Source organism: Mirounga leonina, unplaced genomic scaffold (genome assembly GCF_011800145.1).
Source record: "Mirounga leonina isolate KUSES-001 unplaced genomic scaffold, KU_Mleo_1.0 Mir_174, whole genome shotgun sequence".
NCBI classification, from domain to species: Eukaryota; Metazoa; Chordata; class Mammalia; order Carnivora; family Phocidae; genus Mirounga; species Mirounga leonina.
Genome location: NW_023270451.1, coordinates 80,000,520 through 80,015,716, shown reverse-complemented (window position 1 = coordinate 80,015,716; position 15,197 = coordinate 80,000,520). Strand labels below are relative to the sequence as shown.

The 15,197-nt window shown below is 40.0% G+C and overlaps 1 protein-coding gene and 1 pseudogene across 5 annotated transcripts in view; one reads left to right on the top strand and one right to left on the bottom strand.

Annotated features, from left to right (window-relative positions):
- Nucleotides 1-15,197, top strand: part of TPK1 (thiamin pyrophosphokinase 1) — a 342,443-nt gene that overhangs the window by 203,959 nt on the left and 123,287 nt on the right. The window lies entirely within an intron of this gene.
- LOC118021251 lies at nt 10,903-11,699 on the bottom strand (annotated as a pseudogene).

Below are 15,197 nucleotides of genomic sequence, written 5' to 3'. Positions count from 1 at the left end.
GACATTTTCGACATGAAACACTACTGATATCAATTATTAGTTAGGCTGTATTCCTTATGAAGACATTTAGATGCTCCCAGCCATGTTTATCATGCCAGCCATGCAGAGTGTGGATGGTTCCAGATTTCTCATACGTACTTTCTCATTTTCTGCTCCTGTGCTTCTCAGGAGTACAGAAACATTAGCTTCTGTACACTGAGCATAAATTATCTTTTATCTGCAAGTTTTATGGCAGTTGGTAATACAAGTTAATAGGATTTATGACCAAGAAATGAGATGTCCAAGAGTTAATAAGGCGTGCCTTTTACATTATCCTAAACCTTGTTCAGTGATTCCTAGTCAGGATTCCAGTATCTGATGCAGGGGAATGGTGTTACAGAGCAGAGTTCCATCACTTTTTATCTCACCTGAGCTAACTTCTAAATATGTTGTAAATATTTCTTCCTCATGATCTTAGTCATGTTCACTACTACTTGTTTTTTCACTCACTAGAACAATTATTTGCTGTTTAAATTTCTCACATTTTATAAATTAGACATTTGCAATGCTGGTAATGAATATGATAGGAAAATGTTAAGAGTCTGATAGAAGCTGGATATCCATGATGTAAATTTGGCATGCATGATGGTTTCTGCTGCGAACTGAGGGTATGGGTCTGTCTACCCACATGTCCAGGACCATCTCATCAGTGACAGCACCAGGGAAGTGATTCTCAGAATATCAACTATATAGTGGGGGCGCCTGGGTGACTCATTCTAGTGTCCAGCTCTTGATCTTAGCTCAGGTCTTGATCTCAGGGTCATGCGTTCAAGCCCCACCATGGGCTCCAGGCTGGGTATCAGGCCTACTTAAAAATAAAACTGTATAGTAGCATAGAACCGTTAAATATTAGTGTAAATGGTATAAAACCTTAAAGATCATTTTGTGGATAGGCAATTGTAGGGACTTAAAGGTAAAGTGATTTGCCCAAGGTCATACAGAGTGTTTCTTTGAAAGAAAATGGATGCTAAACATGAGGTGGATCTCAGGCAGCAGTCGTCTGCAAAGAACCACCAGGCATCTCCTCTCTAAGGATGGGCTGTCACATTGAGCTCTCGCTTTCCTCTTCCATAACTCCAAGTGCTAACCCATTCCTTCCTCTGCCCTACTACCCATCTAAGCTTGCTTTTCTGGGAAAGTTCTGCCACTCAGTGTCTGACCTAAACATTCTACCTTCAAATTGTGTCCTCTGCATTACTCACTCTCTTTGGCTTTATCTGCTCTGCTCTGCCAGGGCAGCAGCTTCTCCATGTGGAATACAGACACACATCTTCCCAAAGCATCCTCCTCTGTCCCCTCACTTCAAACCTTGCCCAGCTTTCTAGGGAAAATGTTTCTGTGCTCGTTCTCTCCTTCTCTTCTTTCCTCTTCTGTGTGCTTTTCCCCTTCCTCCTCTACAGGGAGTTTTAAAATTATAAACCAAAGCCTATCCTGTTTAGAACATTGTGTTAGTCTTAGTATGTTATTATGAAAACATGACATTTTAATGAGCAATAAGACAACAAAATTCTAAAGCTATACAATTCTCATTTTTCTAAGTGCCCTCTAATGTCCTCTTTAGATTGCCATAGAAATATTTCCTTTATGGTTTTATTCATGTTTAATTAAACTAATGTAACTAAGAAGTTAACCACACATTCTTAAAGAGTTTATTTTATAGGTATTGTGTTCTGTTTTGTTGATTTACAGCATAGAATATTTCATCAACAAACATTCTTCAAACACCTGTTATGTAGTAGATACTGTGGCAGGCAGTGAGAATGTGGAAATAAAGCAAATGGCTTCTGTTCTACTGCTCATAGTTCAGTGAAAAGCCAGAAGAATAAATTGCAAAATTCAGAAATCTGTTAGAAGAATATAGTGAGTGCAGGGGGCTTAGGTGGCTCAGTTGGTTAAGCTTCTGGCTCTTGATCTCAGCTCAGGTCTCTATCTCAGGATCAAAAGTTCAAGCCCTGGGTTGGGCTCCATGCTGGGTGTGGAGCCTCCTTCAAAACAAAACACTGAGTGCTGTGAGGATGGCATGGAAAAAGCATCTAATCCAGATTGGTGACAGGGTTGGTGGTGATCATGGAGATAGTTTCTCAGGGGAGATAACATCTAATGGGGAGTTAGGCAAAGAGAGATGAATAAAGACATTTAATGTGGAAGGAGTATCATGTGCAAGGCAACCTGAGACAACTTGGCACAATTGCTAGATTCTTGGGAGCCGTAGGAGATGCAGCTAGAGGTAAGAAAGGTAGAGGGACTTGTTTGCGTTCTCAGGTAGATGGTCTTTATATTGATGGCAGAGCTCAGGTATTAAGCATTTTTATCAAGAGAATGGCATTAGATTACCGTTTAGAGAGTTTAGTGTGTAGCAATGTTGGATAAATTGGTTAGGGAAGAGATGGAAGCCATTCAACTCTTAGAAATCCAAAAAAGAAATGATGAATAAGTCAGCTTCACTTTGCTGATTGAGTTCCTTGGGATGTGTGCTCGAAAGTCTTCTTTGGAGGAATACGGGGGGCAGGGAGTCAATGTAATGACTAGGATTTTGGATTAAGCAGTTGGTTGCTGTCTTTCTTTAAAATAGAGAATATGAGAAGAACAGGTGAAGATAGGAAGTTGGTCAGCTGACTCTGGGACACAAAGAGATTGATCTGTCTTTGAAACTATGTAGAAGTGCTTAAATATAGATATATAGATATCTGTAGAATAATTTCTCCTTTTAGGCAGTTCTTCTGTGTGTGTGTGTGTGTGTGTGTGTATGATTCTACTCAACTTATACACACACACACAGCTTGACCTGGTGATATACCTTGAGAATCATGAACATATACATGGTAATTAAAAACTTGGAGTGGAGTCTTACACATTGAAAGAGGGTATGGAGTGAAAAGATCAATGGCAGAACCCTAGAGAATAGAATACCTTAACAGAAAAGAAATAGGAGAACTACAAGAGTGGTATCACTGAGACCAAGGTAGTTTTGAATTTCAAGAGGTAAGGGAGTGATCAGCTAAGGTGCTGAGAATATAAAAGATAGACTAAGTTTGGCAGCTCAAAAGGAACTTGATCAGGTACAGTTTTCATGGCAAAATATGGGTAGAAACCAGATTACTTTCAGTTGATTATTAAATAGGAAGGGACGTAGAAATCCATTGCTCTTGCTAACCCTTTCTCACTGTTCATTCACTTTAATTGAATTTGGGGGACTGACCTGGGAAGTAATGACGACTTACAAAATTATTTTGGTGAGGCCGTTTTCCAAGCTAAACAAAACCAGAACATGAATGTTAGGGATTATACCTTTCTTTCGAGGCATGAGCAGAAGTGCAGCTACCATGCTATGCGTTTGTAAGATGGCTTGCACAGTGATGGACGCTGACTGTGTCACCAGATGCTGGTGAAGTGCTTTTCAACCTATTTCAAGTCTGTCTGCTCTTCCTGGCCTGCCCCCAGTTCCATAATCCTGGTGGGCCCTTCCCCTCCTCCTCTACATGGGCACCTTGGTCTGGGGCTAAGTGTGAAGCTTTGAGTTTGACCTTTAAATCTCCCTCTTGCTGGCCTATCATCTTCTGTGTTATACAACCTAAGAAACTGGTCCATCAGTTGTTTCCCAAACTGACCACAGCCACTGCTTTTCTGTACCACAAATAATTTTGAAGTCACTCTCTTAAAGCCCTACTCAAATTTTCTGACTTCTACACAGAATTTCCAAGTAAGCCTTTCTGAACTTCCCCCATCTGGATCATTTTCATCACTTTTTAAAATCTTTTTTCTCACATGGACCCCAAGCAGTCTATCCATAAGAAAGAATTTACTAAGTTATAACTTTTCTCATTTTCTAAACCTTAAAAAAATTACAGTTACATATTTATGATCAAAGATGAAATAATGATCACACTTAGTTCATCTGATTCTAGCCAAATCCAAATAAATAGGAAGTTTTAGACGATTTAAATATACTGTTGCCATTAACAAGTGTTCATGATTGCTTCCTCTTATACAGTACAGGGTGGCTGGGCGTCCCAGGCTGTGACTTAGTCTGCTTATTTCTCTACTGTCATGCGCTTTCTTCCTACTTCACTGAAAGCTCATTTGAAGGAGTGATGGCTGCTTTAGGTGGCTGCCAGTGTGTTTCTATCCTTGAGGACGATGGTGGCAGGCCTGGTAGGTTTTAAGGCAACCTGGGTACAATGAAGTCTCAGAGGGAAAGGCGTGCAATAACAGCCCGACACCCACCACTCACAGCTTACAAGTTTTTTAACCTTATAGGAGTCTTTCACTAAAGAGGGCTTATAGAAAGATGACCCATCAGCAAAAACCTATGGTGATCCTTCAGTGATTCCAAAGGAACAAGGGAGGAAATACCAAATTCAGTCTCTATGGAAACTGTTTAAAAACTTACTTGAACATTGGCCTTTCATTTTCAACCATGAGTGACAGAGAATCCATTTTGGAGACTGGATGCAATCCATAAGCCTGCTGTGTGCAGGCAAAACAATAGAAAAGACAGCATCAGCATTTGTGTGGGCTCTGTCATCCTAATTCATCATAATCCAATTGTAGGTAACGTAATGGAATATTGGATGCTAGGTGTCAGAGTTTCCTTTAGTTCCCCTTCCACAGTCCTCTGTGGCAAGGACACAAGCACACTGTGTCATGTAGACTTAGTTCAATTGAGCGTTGCTTCAGCATCTCTCTTTGATTGAAAACAAAAGGTTGCCAATGCGGTATCAATGAACTGTGAAGTGATCTGAGTGTCACCAGCAGGGCAATGAAATGAGCCTCTGGGAAGAAGATTGGCACAAGTGAAAGTTTCTGTATAAAGGGCTTCTTACGGCTCCAGCTGGGTGGTATTACTTCTTATCCAATTAAGATTTTTTCCCCCCTGAATTTGGGAGCATTTTGATCTTGTTTGTTCCCAAAATGATCAAAACTGAAAGTGAAGAAAAAGTGGAAAACGTATCAAAATAAAGTTCAGCTAGAAGGGCTGGGATTTGAGGGTACTTATTTAAACTGTGCATTCACCCTCCTGGATGTTATAAAGCTCTTCCAAGGAATGGTGTAAGATGCCTTGCCCTCCTACAGACACACACACTCACACACACACACATACACACACACTGTATGTAACATACATGTGCATGCATACACACACACCAAGAATTTCAGCACTTCTAAGCCAATCTTACTGAGAGGAAGGAAAATAAGTGTACTCTCTGGTCAACTGGGGAGGATTTCTTTTCTTTTTCTCCTTTTTCTTTTTTTTTGAAAACCACTATCCTACATAGTTGTCTTTTAAAAGGTCCACTTAATCCTTCATAACTTTGTCATGATCAGAATTATATTTGACTCACATGCATATGGAATAGTTTAACAGTGAAATTTATAAAAATGCATCAAAGTTAGGAACCAAGTTAGCAAAGCAGAGTATAACCTAGGATGAGCTACAGACTGAGACAGAGGGTTAAACTTACTTTGACAGAGAATAGCATTAAAGATGCCCCAATCCCATATTGTCTTCTGAAGCAGACTATGTGATCTCAAGTAGATAAGATAGTCTCAGTGTCAAAGACATACTGTCTGTTAATATACCTCTGGAATCTCTTGAAAGCCATGTAGGAATTATAAAATAACCTCTGTACCTGAAAGGTTGGAATATTATATTTTAATAGTATTTGTAGAGCTACGCAGCTTTTAACATGTATGAAATCCTGCAGCATCATCTCACTTGACTCTCCAGCAGTCCTCTTAAGCAGAGCACTCCTGTTCATTGTTTCTCTTTCTCAGATGAGGAAACTCTGCACAGAACAATGTTGTAAGAGTATGGTACATCCATGGAGAGTCTAGGAATTCTCTGAATCCTACTCTTGTGCCATTTGCTTTATAGCCTTCTGTTGGAATTCATGCCTCCTCCCTGAATTTCAGTGGATCCATATGGAGGACTCCAAAAGAATGAAGGAAAGGTAACCAGTTGCAAGCAGTATCTATGCATGAAGAGTGGCTCATTCAGGAGTAGGCATTGAAATCATCTGCACAGCCTTATTTTTTTCCTTAGTCAACTTTTTTATTATGGAAAGAATCATATTTACAGGGAATTTGAAAGACTAGCATGATGAACAACATATTCCAACCATTTGTAATTTTTTAAACACTTTATCGCGTGTTTTATATATAAACCTTTTTTTTTCTTTTGGTAACCATTTGAAAGTAAGTTGCAGATATCACATCACTTTGTTCTAAATACTTCAAGGTGGAGGATGATATTTAGAAACCAAGATCCAGGTAATAGATGTGCTTATTGGTACTGTGTGGCATTGCTTTTAGACTTTCTCAGTAAACAGAACTAAAAACAGCAAAAAGGTATGTGTGTGTGTGTGTATGTATAAATCATGGATCCACATTGATATTTTGAATTCAGTTTTAATATGTAGTTTTTAAACTTTTATATTTTTATTTCTTTAACCACCCCCCCCACACACACACACAAAATCCTGGCTTGAAATGCTATACTTGTATTATACTATAGTATATAGTAGTCAGTTTCATATTTATAATACCCACATTACTACTAACAGTAAAGCTACTGAGTGAAATTTAAGATGTCTTTGTAGGTCTGTCTTTAAATTATATCCCAGCCAGAGTATTGTATCTAAAATTTCTCACTCTAAATACTAAAATTTGTTCTTTCTGTGGTTATGCTGCCTATTTAATATACTGCTAGGCTCATTTGTTGCAGTTGATTTGAAGTTATAAGACCTTATTTTTTTAATCATTTAAAATATTTTACAAATAATTATATAGCCTAAAGGCAAAGCTTGATTAAAGATACCCTCGGGAGAGGTCTTGCTTTTATTCCTATCTCCCTCACCACCACCACCACCCTCCTTCAGAATTTTTCAGATTCTTGCAAAAAAAAAAAAAGCCAAAACAAATATGTACACATTTTCTCATCCCCCCCCTTTTTAAAAAAAAATATATTTATTTGACAGAGACACAGCAAGAGAGGGAACACAAGCGGGGGGAGTGGGAGAGGGAGAAGCAGGCTTCTTGCGGAGCAGGGAGCCCAATGTGGGGCTCAATCCCAGGACCCTGGGACCAAGACCTGAGCCGAAGGCAGACACCTAATGACTGAGCCACCCAGGCGCCCCTCATTTCCCCCTTTTTATATGAAATTTAGCATACTATATATACGTCTCTACCTCCTTTTTTTCACATATTTTGAAAACCACTCTATTCAGCAGTAGAGATCATCCTTATTTCTTTATTATGACTAAATGTCATAATAAGGACATTTCTAAATGTACTGTCATTTATCCATGTGTAGTTTTTGAAAGAACATACTGGAAATTCAGACTAGGTAGTTCATTGAGTTGAAGCTGTGTATATTTTGAGAATATTCCTCAGGTGGTTCCATGCACATTCCCATTTGAGACCTCTTTTGCTCTCAGAACACCTTATGAAGTGGAGACAATATGATCCAGTTTTAAAGATGAACAAACTGGGTCTTATAAAGATGAATTGGCTTTCAGGGGTTATTCCACTCCTCAACAGTAAAGCCACATTCCAAATCCGTGTCAGACTGATGCTTTAGCTTTCTCCACTCCATGATTCTGTTTGCACTTACATGATTCGTGTGCTTGGTATGATGCCATTCAGTGTAGAAAAAGCAATTTAAAAAGATAAACTCATTGGGGCGCCTGTATGGCTCAGTCGGTTAAGCATCCATTTCTTGATTTTGGCTCAGGTCATGATCTCAGGGTCATGAGATCAAGCCCTGCATTGAACTCCACACTAGATGTGGAGCCTGCTTAAGATTCTCATTCTCCCTCTGTACCCACCCCCAACTGTGCTCTCTCTCTCTCAAGAAAAAAAAAAAAAAAAGATAAACTCATTAAACATAGCCTATAAATACCACATAATTTTTTATAACAGAGAATTAGGCTTCCCTGCCATCCTTTGTAGAGTGTATGTGTTTTTAAATAGAAATGAATGGGCACAATCACAGTTTTCTTACCAAAGAAGAAGAATGTTTTATTATAGCTGAGGTAGTAATGGTAATGAATCAGAGTCTTTTCTTTTTGGAAAAAGTCATGTTGATAGAGGAACCTCAAAATTGATTAATTACATACATGTTGGCCTTTCCAACTGTCTGATGATAGGAAGCCAATTTCACTCCTAACCAGAAGCCCTCAAGGTAAAAGGCACAGAGTATAGAACATTGGTCTTATTTTTATCAGGGAAGGTTAATGTACAAAAATGCTGCTCAGGGGACAGTGGAGAAGGATTTATTTTCTCCTGGGTGAAGCTAGGCTATTAAGAAGTGGGCACTCCTTGAAATTTTGATAATAGTAATTGAAAAGCTATGAGTAAACTTTAATATTTTTTTCTGAGCGTATTTCACACTATAAAATATTTCCCAGAGCAGAGTAAGCCTTGTAAAAAATAGAAGGACTTGGACAGGTTTTTCATATATTCATTCAACCAACATACTATTAAAGACTTATTTGTATCAGGTATTTACAAATTGCTAGACCAAAGACGAGTAAGTTCCTCTCAAAGAGCTAATAGTATCATCATTAAATAGATCATGATTTCATAATAAAATAAGCTTCATAGTACAAATATATACAGAATATCATGGAAGCCTACAGAAGCAGCACGTAATATGCCACAGATAGGTTGTACATACAGCTAGTAAGCCACAGAGATGAGATATGTGAAGGCATTCTGCATGCATATGTACTGCTCTGTGCTCTTATTAATTGCTACATTGCTCTGTCCCCGAGAAAAACAAATTAGGGCTGTTTTCAGTGACAGAAACATAGACTGATAGGCCATAGCTATAACTCTGTATGCAGACCTCGTTCTGTTCATTGAACTTACCTCTTAGATGCAAAGATTCCTGCCCTTGTAAGCACCAATTCATTGCAGCCCCTTTCATAACATGATTTTAAATTGTGTTAAATATGGCAAGTTTTTAGCAGCAACACTTAATACTGCATACCGTCCAGTAGGCTGCCATAAAGAATTTCATTTCTAAAACCAAATAGTGCATAATTCTTTAAATTCATCTTATCTTTAACACATACTTCATTTAAAACAATTTTATGAACCAAATTCTAACTTACTACTTAGCATAAAAATGTTGATGTGCAACATATAAAAAATTAATGCTACAAATCTTATCCTCTCTTCCTTTTATCTACAGTACTTTTTATATGAAAGATTGCGTTTATGTCTAAAATAGAAGTTTACTACAGCAAGGCTCTTTCGGAGAGGAGTTATTCTCAAAGAAAGGAAACATTCAGAATCATTACAAAGGGAACTGGAAGGAGACTATATATCATAGTTAATTATAGAATTGATATTTAATGAGCAAATGTATGAAGAAGCCATGTGGTATTTATTATCCTCTGCTTTGTTAGGTCTGAAAATTTTAAATTACTCAATACACATGTGGGAGTTGTCTAGGGCTTCTGGCTCTGCATGGAAGGCTCGAGTCCTGACTGGCGCTTACTAACCGTGGCTCCTCGAGACTCTGAGTCTCAGTTTTTCCATGTGCAACTGGAATGGTAATGTGTGTGCTTTTCATGAAAATTGAAATGTTTAAGGCCATGTATATGAAAGCTTGTTTTGTTTTGTTTTTGTTTGATTTCTTTCCTTAGGGTTCAAGTGGAAAGGGCTGAATTAATCATAAATTATTGGCACAGTGTCATCATTGGTCATTTTGTTTCACTATTTGATTAGGATTTGTTGATTCAAATCCCATCCCCTCTAGGATTCCCTTTTCATCGCATAAAAAACCATCCTAGTATAAGTTATCTTTTTGTTTATATGTCCTTGCAAATTGTGTATTGTTTTTATGGCCACTAAAAAATATTTTTGTGTGTATCTCTAAAAGAAAGGGATTCCTAAAAACCATAAGTGCAGTCCCATTTTGCACCCCAGAAAAGTTAAAAATACTTAATGTGATGAAATCAAGTGTTTACCTCCATTTCCTCCATTGTTTTAAGATGTTTTATGGTGGGTTGTGTGATCAGGGACCCAAACAAGGCCTGTCTGTTGCAGTAGGTTGGTGTTTGTTTTATTTTTTTTTTTTAAGATTTTATTTATTTGACAGAGAGAGACATAGTGAGAGAGGGAACACAAGCAGGGGGAGCGGGAGAGGGAGAAGCAGGCTCCCCGCAGAGCAAGGAGCCCAGTGTGGGGCTCGATCCCAGGACCCCGGGATCATAACCTGAGCTGAAGGCAGCCCCTTAGCCTACTGAGCCACCCAGGTTGGTGTTTTTGTTGTTCTTTTAAACAGTAGGTCCCCTTGCCTGACTGTGCCTCCACTTCTCTTTTTCTTCTCATTCCTCTTTTTATTCCGCTCCTTCCTCAACCTTTTCCTTGAAGAAACTCTGTCACTTGTTCTATGGAATTTTCAGTCTGGGCTCATTGCGTGGCATGGTATCATTACTTTCAATTTTCCTTTGAATTTTTGTAATTTTTAGGTAATTCTAGAGCTGTGATCAGACATTAAAAAATTGGAAGATTCCTGAAATGGGTGATACTACATCACAACATTTGGTTGCTCTTTATTGTGATGTCATAGCATTGGTGACCGTCGTGCGCCTCCATGACCTTATTAGCATTTGCCAAATGCTAGTACTAACCTCTTCTGCCGCTGTTACTTCATTGATTGCCTGAAATACCTCTCGAAAGAAAAGCTTCCCTCAGACCAGCTAATGGGTTATCCTGTGGAATAATCTGTAAATTCTTTTTCCCTTAATTTACTATTTTTCAAAATAATGAATTGATTCCCTAACATTCTTTTTTTTTTTTTTAATTGCTTTACTCAATACAGCAAAGAGGGAGCAAAACCTCACAAACCCTCTACACAGTTTCATAAGACACATTGTAGAGAAAAAAGGGACTTAGAAGGATCAACAGTACCCTAGGGTCTCGGTGGTGTGTTCCTGGGGGAGGTGGACCACTAATTCCTGTGGAGGGGGTTTCCTTCTTGGAGGGGGCGTGCCTGTTGGTGTCCCTCAAGCAGGGGGAAGCCCACCTCATGAGCGCATGGGTGGTCTCATACCACGTGGGGAGCCTGGAGGTGGTGGTGTTCTGCCCACGGGAGGGTCCCCCGTCCGGGGGGTGCTGAGTTGGGGCTCCAGCCTGCTGGCAGGAACAGCAGCTGCAGCAGTCCCTACAGTGCCTCTTCCCTGCAGGGTCCTTCATTTCATGTGGCGATGCCCCCCCCCCCCCCCGCCGCGGCCCCCCGGACAGGGCCTGCTAGTCCCGTAGGAGCCCGGGGAGTTGGAACACCAGTTGGCACTCCTCTGCCAGCTGCCCTGCCAAGCCCAGGGCCTCCTGCAGCTGCAGCAAGCGGTGCCTGAGCAGTGCCAGCACCTTCGGGGGGTGCTCCTTCCGCAGTCATGGAAACCAGGCTTTCCCCAGGGAGCAGCACCAGACCCGAATCCCACTTCTCTTCACTCTGTGGCTGCTTCAGTCTTTAGCTCGGTCTTCCTGAACTCCTCACACCCCCAAAGGCTCAAGTTCGTGTTCTAGTTAAAAGCCTTCCAGGCGCCAGTGAAGATTTGGCCGCCTCGCAGGGCACATCTCCTTCTGGGGTCACTGCGCTGCAGCACCCGCTGCCCTTTTCCACAGTCGCGGTTGCTGAGGCACCACATCCAGTGTCTGCAGTAGTTTCAGGACCCTTAAGAGCGAAGGGAAGGCTCCAGATAAAGGTTTGGTGCAGGCTCTCCTACAAACGATGCGGGCTTGGGGCAGAAGCTTCCACCAGTAGATGGAGCTCAGTTTGCACTTGGCAGTCAACGACCTGGATGTTCCAGTCCTGCTTTCACCACCGCTTGGTGTCTCCGCTAAGAATGCCTGTCCCGGTTCTGGCTGGAAATCCGCCACAGGTACTTGCTGCCGCTGACGCCGCCTTGGCTACAGCTGACACTCTTGCTGGCTTAGCGAGGCTGAGCTTCCACCTTGACCCGGGCTTCCACCTCCCATGTGGGCTGTTCAGTGGTCCGTCTCCGGTGTCAGCGGCCCCTGGCCCACTCAGAACAGAACATCAGGCGTCTCTGGCAGTCACCCCACTCTGCCCGTTCCGTACATTCTTCAACACCAATCAGCTAGTTTTCGTTGAGGATTTAAGCATATTGATACGTATAATCAGTCCATTTTCATTATTATCCTGATTGCTCCTCAAAGTGTCCTATCTTTGGCCAGGGGGAGCATATTCAATTTGGCTCCCGAATGAATCCTTTTGACACAAACCCACTAGTCTTTGATAACTTTCTTGCTTTCTATTTCTATAGTATGTTCCCGGCTCATCTTGCCCATTTCCCGGCTGAGTTTTGGAATTTCTCCAAAGGGTCCTTTTAATAAGAAATAATAGTTAGAGACCATAATCTGGGCATTAAAAGGAATGCTTGTAGCTACTAAGTTGATTCACTTGAGAAAGCTAAGACTTTTTTTTTTTTTTCAATTAACATGAGTTCATAATTCTACTTCCCTTTCAGACTCGATACTACAGGGTAGTACTCTTTTGATGAACAGAGTTTTAAAATTTTGATGAAGTCCACTTTATCCATCCTTTATGTTACGGATCCTGCTTTTGGTGCTTTATCTAAGAAATCTTATCTAGCCTAAGGTTACAAGAGTTTCCTTTTATGTTTTCTCTTAGAAGTTTTATAGTTTTAGGTTTTACATTAGAACTGTGATCCACTTTGATTTATTTTTTGTATACCATGTGAGGTATGGATCGACATTCCTCCATTTGCATGTGGATGTCCAGTTGTTCCAGCACCATTTGTCATAAAGATATTCTGTCCCCGCTGGATTGCCTTTGCAGCTTTGTAAAAAATCAGTTATCAGTGTATATGTGGATCTGTTTCTAGCCTCTCTGATATACTCCACTGGCTATAGTTTGTCAATAAGTCAGGACTATAGTGATGGGATGCAGTGCAATGAATAGTTTTTCTCATATGTCTTTTTGTATTTTTGCCAGTGTATCTTTTGGATAGATCCCTAGAATTGTGACCACTGTCTCAGAGCATCTGGATGAAGCCTGTTTCAAGTCCTCCACCAGAAGGGTTGTACAACGCAGTTATAAGAGGACCCATTTCCTCTCAGCCTTACCTATCTAATAGGTGGGGCATAATATTCCAGAATAGTTCAAATTTGCATTTCTCTTGTTATCTTTATTTTCTTATTTCTGATTTTATTTGGGGGGTGTGTGCATTATACATAATTGTATATTTTTAGTAATAGGCTTACTTCTAAGAATAGTTTTAGACTGGGGGCCTGGATGGCTCAGTCAGTTAAGCGTCTGCTTTGGCTCAGGTCATGATCCCAAGGTCCTGGGATGGAGCCCAGTGTTGTCGGGCTCCTCACTAGTGGAGAGTCTGTTTCTCTCACTCTCTCCCTCTGCCCCTCCTCCCCACTCATGCATGTGCTCTCTCTCTCTCTCTCAAATAAATAAAATCTTTAACAAAAAAAGAATAGTTTTAGACTTACAGATTAGATTGAGCAGATAGTACAAAGAGTTCCCGTGTATGTCCCCTTGTCCCCCATACGTAGTTCTTCATATTATTACTAATTTATTGCATGGTGGATTTGTTATACTTAATACCGATTTATTTTTATTAACTAAAATCCATGGTTTGTTCATAGGTCCTTACCTTTTAACTTAATGTCCTTTTTCTATTCAAGGATCACATTGAGAATCCCATGTTATATTTAGATATTATGTCTCCTTAAGTTTCTCTTAATTTTGACATTTTTTCAGATTTTCCTCGTTTTTGTTGACCTTGACTGTTTTGAGGAGTACTGTCAGACATATATTGTAGGATGGCTGTCTGTTAGAATTTGTCGATGTTTTTCTCATGCTCAAACTGGGTCCGTGTGTTTTAGAGAGGAAGACATGCAGTTAAAGTACCATTTTTATCACATTATATCAAAGATACGTACAATCAACATGATTTATGACTGTTTTTGTTAACCTTGGTCACCTGGCTAAAAGTAATGTCCGTCAGCTTTTCCCACTGTACAATTGCCCTGTGCCCCCCACCCACACCCCTTCCACATGTACTCCAAAAGGAAGTCAGTATGTGCGGCCCACATGTTATTCCGCCACTCCATTAGCGTGGTTACATAATTTATTTGGAATTATTCTGCGTGGAGATTTCTCTCTTTTCCCCCATTTAAAAATGTAGTCAGTAGTTTATTTTTCTCAGATTAGACTCATTAATTCTTCTTTTATATTTTGATTTGTATTATAATGATATTTTCTTTCTTTGGTGGTTCAAATTGTTTCACTTTGGGCCATTGGGAACTCTTTCACTTGGGTCCTAGTCCCTTTGACATAGCCCCATAAATTGTGTGTGTGTGTCCGTCTGTCCGTCCATCCATCCATCCCATACATGCATGCATGTGTAAGGTTTTCTGCCTACTACAAGATGTTCTAGGCTCATCCTGTATATTTCTTTCCCTAGTCTTAGAAGCATCCCGTGCTCTTTAGAGTTCAGTTTCCTTTTGTTGAAGAATGGTATTAAACCAAGTTCTGGATGCTAGGTGTGCTTATTGCTACTGGGGTGTCATTTTTATAGGCCCTCTCAGCAAAGAAATATAGGTGTGTATACTGACCTGTGTATATATCCATATTTATACATATTTCTATATGCGTCCCTATTAAGTTAAACGTGAGTTTTTATTATGTTTCCAACTTGAATCTATTACCACAGGGATCATTCTAGCTTATTCCTCTTGCTTGCCTGTAATCTCCTACTCCATCAGTGAGAAACCTGGATCTCACCCTCCACCATCTATTTAATTATTGAATTTCAGTGTACATGGACAGCAGGATTCGAATTGTTAACTTGTGCCCCTGTAGGAAACTTCATCAACTAGAGTGCAGGACTTACATGCAGTTCCTTTGCCTGTACTTTTATATACTATTCATTTCCAAAGCTAGTTCCTTATATTTGTAGTGCAGTTAGTTTCTCCTGTCACAATCTGCATTTTCCCCCAAGATTCCCTGAACCTCCTAAATGGTTCTTTTTTTTTTCTTTTTCTTTTATTATGTTATGTTAATCACCATACATTACATCATTAGTTTTAGATGAAGTGTTCCATGATTCATTGTTTGTGCATAACACCCAGTGCTCCATGCAGAA